Source organism: Echinops telfairi, unplaced genomic scaffold, assembly GCF_000313985.2.
Source record: "Echinops telfairi isolate 266 unplaced genomic scaffold, ASM31398v2 ScPeMD7_7457;HRSCAF=8495, whole genome shotgun sequence".
Taxonomy (NCBI): Eukaryota; Metazoa; Chordata; class Mammalia; order Afrosoricida; family Tenrecidae; genus Echinops; species Echinops telfairi.
In genome coordinates, this window is record NW_022111357.1 from 4,811,300 (window position 1) to 4,816,570 (window position 5,271).

Consider the following 5,271-nt stretch of genomic DNA (forward strand, 5'->3'; position numbering starts at 1 on the left):
GGATCTTTAGGACCCTGTCTCAGAAGTTAGGGGGCTAATCTTTCACGACAGCTCTCTCAGACTCCAAGCTAAGAATGATTCAAACACAATTGAGGGGAGGGTTTACTGTAGGCTGGGGCAGTCCTGCTCAGACAGAGGATAAGACTAGGGAGAACGTGGGCAGCAAATCCAGTACCACAGAGTTCATTTGGGCTCATAGTGACCCCCACCAAGGGCTTGGACATCCTGGCATGGGTGGTCTATCTCTCGACCAGGGCTGTGAATACATAGATCTGAACGGAGTATTATTTGAACGGGACATACACATTTGCAGTCATCTTTATATACGATAGACAAAAGAGGGGGGATAGCCCCCCACCTCTTGATGGGAAGAGTGCAAAGGACTTGGGCCCATAAGTGAGGTACCTCAGCAGGAGCAGGGAGACCAGGGTCCTCGTTCTCCCCTTGTTTCCCCCACACCTTGATTGCAACTCCCACAAAGTAGCAAGTGTGTGAACGCTGTTGGCCATAAATAACTGGAATTGTATGGAGCGCTTTTGAGTTTATGAAGTTATTTTCTCTCCACAGCAACACCACGAGGCAGGTATTATTAGTATTCCCATTTTGCAGAGGGGAAAATTGAGCCAGAGAGCACCAAGGGAGTTGACTGCCGTCACACGGTTGGAAAATGAGGGAGCTGGAATTTGAAGGTGGGCAGTCTAGCTCCAGAACCCATACCCTGAACAACGGTTTTATGGGATGAGCCACTAAAGAGACCATTAGGGCTCACACTGACTGGTGCTACTCCCAAGGAAGGTGTGAGACCAGGGTGTGCTGGGGAGCAGGGGAGAGCTGGGAGAGATCCACGAAGTGTTTGGAAGAGGGGAGAGGTCTGAGGGTAGACTTGCAGGGAGGGCATCCTAGGAAAGGCGACAGCATGAGCAAAAGTCTGGAGGTGTGAAAGCCTGAGCGATGAATCCCGAGAAGTGCAGTGGGCTGTGTGCAGGTGGGGGAGGCAGGTGGGGCTAACTCCGCAGGTCTGAACTCTCACGCACAAAGACGTTTAGTCTTTGATTCGGAGGTGGAGGCTCACAGTGCTTGTGAGAGGTCACCCCACCCAGTGGTGGATATCCTGGCCAACAGGAGAAGCTGCTGGAAGACGAGTCCTGCCGAAGCACCTTCCTTTTCCCAGTGCTTGACAGAGCGAGTCTGCAGGTTGGTCTGAGATCCAGGGAGCTGGAAAGGAGACCTTCCAGGATGAGGCACAGGAAGAGCAATTCCGTTGGTGGCAACAAAGGATGGGAGCCATTGTCATCTCAGAAAATCACACAACACTCCTGGCAGAGGAAGAGGTTGTCTCCATCTGACAGATGTGGAAACCGAGTCCCATAGAGGTAGAGTGGCTTGCCTAAGGGCACCTCGCCAGTAGGTGGCATAGGAATGGAGACTCTTAGCTGCCTGGCTCCAAGGCCCATGCATCCAGTCTTGGTCATGAGGTTGCTCAAACCTACTGGGTGACGGCGATGAAGGTGCTGCTGCCCCGCCTCCAGCTCCCCAGAGTAGCTCGGGCGGACAGCTCAGAGGGAAAGGCCATGCTGACAGAACGGCAGGACCAGCGCGTGGTTTTTGTGATGCAGTGCAAAATGAAAACGGGAGGCCGCTCATTCACAAACTATGAAGCTGTTTTAAGCCAGTCACAGCAGAGCATTTAAGCCAGCATGGGGATCTTGCAACGGCACAAGGCACACTGCCAGGAAGTCGACTCTGGCGACAGAGCAGTCATTGGCATGGCCACTGCGTGCCTGCCTCCATCCCTCCCAAAGCCCAGGACAGCTCTGAATGCACCCAGTCGGGCTGAGAAGCGCCTAGGGCATCCTACCCTCGGCCACGTGCTAAGAAGGGCGAGGCGGTGGGTGGGTGAGTGGGTGCTCTCAGCAGGGCGCACACCCATCAGCAGATATTTTTGAAGTTTCCTCCTGACAGGAACCCTCGCATGTCCTTTGGGAAAGAAAGTCACATGAGAATCCGCACTCTCTGTACCTGAGGTGTTCAGCTGAGGGCTGAGGGCTGCGATCCCTCCCAGCTGAGGAAAGGGGGTCCTAGGCACCCAGTTCGACTCAGGCTGCTCCTTGGCTTTATGCATTGCGTCTTTTGGGAGCCGTTTTCCTGATGAAAGGTGTCAGGGCTGTATTTGGCATTTGGCAGCCACTGCTACTCGGCCGCTCCTGGATGGACATCAGTATCTCACTTTGACCTCCAATCATGGGCACTGTGGGCTCATCCCTTTAGGTATTCCCACCCCATTGTTCACAGCACGGGTTACCGTAAGATGACAATTTGATGACATCGTTGCGATGGTGCCAATTCAATCCCACCCACCTAATTGGCCGTGAAATATCAATGAGAAGCAATTCCAAAGTCCCCCAGGCCGGGAGAGCAGGCGATGCTGACACGCGGACGCTTTCTAAACATACAAACTTGTGTCTTTGTGTGTCCTGAGTGTCACCCAGAGAGGCAGTGCCCACCCCCATACCCAGTACGCACGCCTACGCTGGTGATCCCTGTTGGATAATGCCTATACATGCATCCTTGTCTCTCCCACCAACACAGAATGTTGACTCTTACTGAGCACCTACCTATTGGGTGCTAGGCAGCACTGTAAATACTGTCCTTCAATCTTTCCAACAGGACGATGATCTCTTACCTTATGTCACTGAAGCTAAGGTTCAAACACAGCTGGTTTGACTCCAGCGTGCTAACCTCTCTGCATACACGCAACCAGCATATGTTACGTGTCTGCTGTAACTCAGGTACACGAGAGAAATAGTGAGCCTAACAGTCATGGTCTCTGCTGTTCGGGGGCTTACACATCAGCAGGGAATAGCAGGCACGAGTCCATGACTCAAATACAGAATTGCAAATGGTGCTAAGTGCTGCGGGGCGAGATGGACGGAGCTGAGAGAACATATGACGGAGGGCCAATCTAGATTGGGAGGGAGGGCTTCACGAGGAGGTGGCTTTGGGGATGAGAGTTAAGTGGCCACTAACTGGTCTGGGAGGTTTCACTTTTCAATCGAGTGAAAGTGCTATAAGGTGGGCATAGGTCTGGACATGGAAACCGGGACAGTTACAAGTGTCTAGGGCAAAGAGGGGCAGAGACAGACGATGACAGCATTGTTTTCACAGGAGACTCCATGTGTGCAGGGAGCTCCACAGTTAGCAAGAAGAATAAGGCAGCTTCACGACTGGGGCATGTCTGGCCCAAGTCATGGTATTTTCCGTTGCCTCACATGCGTGTGGAAATTGGACATCAAATAAGGAAGATTGAAGAAGAATGGATGCATTTAAATTCTGGTGCTGGAGAAGAATATTGAACGTACCCTGGACGGCTAAAAGGACAACCCCGTCTGTCTTGGGAGAAGTATGGCCAGAGATGCTCATTAGAGGCAGGATGGCAAGACTTCAGCTTACACACTTCGGATGGGTTGTCAAGGGAGAGCAGTCCCTGGAGAGCGACATCCTGCTTGGTGACGTGGAGGGGCAGTGAAAGAGGCAGGCCCCCCAGGAGATGGACGGACACAGTGGCTGCAACCATGGCTCAAGCACAGGAGCCGTTGTGAGGCTGGCGCAGGACCGTGCATTGCTTCCTTCTGTTGTGCATGTGGTCACTATGGGTTGAAACCAACTCAATGGCACCTACCAACAACCACAACAGAAAACTATCTCATCTCAATCCACCAAATGGGCTAGGGATTAATCATGATAAGAGGCCTTGGAGCTGAAGCCTGATGATTGGGGTGCAATGGGGAAATAGGACTCCTACCCTGTTCTTCAATTCTTGCCTGGACTCCACAGAGGCTGGTTTCGGGATCTGGCTCTGTTCTCCGGAGATGGAGTGGCCGCTTTGGGGGCATGGTGGATTTGATTCCTGGCTCCAGGAGCTTGGTAATAGAAGACACCAACACATTGAGCCATGTCATAAAGTGCTATCCAGGCAAGAAGAGCTACGTGCCAGCTGGCTCAGGCTGTGAGCAGGATTCTGTTATCTGTCCCCCCCGCCCCTTTTCTTTTCATCAGGAGCCTCGTTTTCAGGGGGTGGAGCATGAGGCAGGCCCTTGCCTGCTTTTCTACAACTGCCAAGGAGAATGCTCCAGTCCTCAGTGGTGGGTATAATGGAGCCCAGAGAAGAGCTAGGCCAGCCCAGGAAACAGAACAAAGCCCACCGTGCAACAGAACGGGGTGTCCGACTTCCTGCCATTAGCTACCACTGCTTTGCCGACTGGTAAAATATGGTCCGATGACCACCTGGATCTGACCACGCAGAGCTGCATCATGAGGCTAAGTTCAGGGATGGGGGGAGGGCACGGAGTGGTGGTGGAGGTCGCCCCCTTGATGAGGCAAGTTGGGAATGTGAAAGGAAGGGAGAAGACTTTGCTGCAGTTCTGACTAATTGAGTGAGGTCTCAAAGTATCACCTGCAATGACAGGAGACATGGGCAGCAGCCAGCTTGGCCAGGATCTGGGTCTGGCTCCTTCTCCTGATGGCAGAGAGGGGCACAGGTTCCTCATTGGTTCATCCCCTCACTTGGCCACATTCAGAGGGGAGATTATTTCCTACTGGTTTTTCACATCCCCAAGGCTGCCCTATCAGAAATGGAGGCCTACTGGAGCTCGCTGTTGGCCCAGCGGCTTCTTTCTTAGGGCACTGAACTTCAGCCAGGCAGCAACGTCAGGAATGAGCACATGTTCGCTTCCAGATTCGCCAGTAGGCATTCAGTTCCTCTGCTTTCTTGTCACAGCTCTCTTGAAGAACAGGATCCTGCCCAGTAGTTGCTTTTCTCAGGCATGAAGGTCAGATCATCGGGAATAAGAATTTAAGACAATCCCCTTTATTCTTTTTGAGGCTAGTCTAGGTCCAAACCAGCATGGAGTTGGACAGAAACTTATTCTTTGAGTCTCTGCAGGGAACCCACACAGACCCTCGCCAACAGGGCCTGGGTCTCAGCACTGGGCAAGTTGGATGGTGAACGGTGGTGAGGGATCTTCCTGGGGTGCTCTTTCTCAGCACTGGTTGTAGAGTGACTCCTCATGTCTGCTATTTTTATATTCTTGTGTTAGTCTGGGTAGACTAGTGATATAGTTAGTTTATTGTGCCAACCTGACCGATAAACACATGTGGGATTAATTGAAGGGCAGAGGGATAAATGGCTCGGTGAGCCTCGCCTTTCTAGTTCTTTTATCTCTTGCTTTCTGATGGTTGGACTAGGGTGCAGCTGCCTTAGCCAGTTCCCTG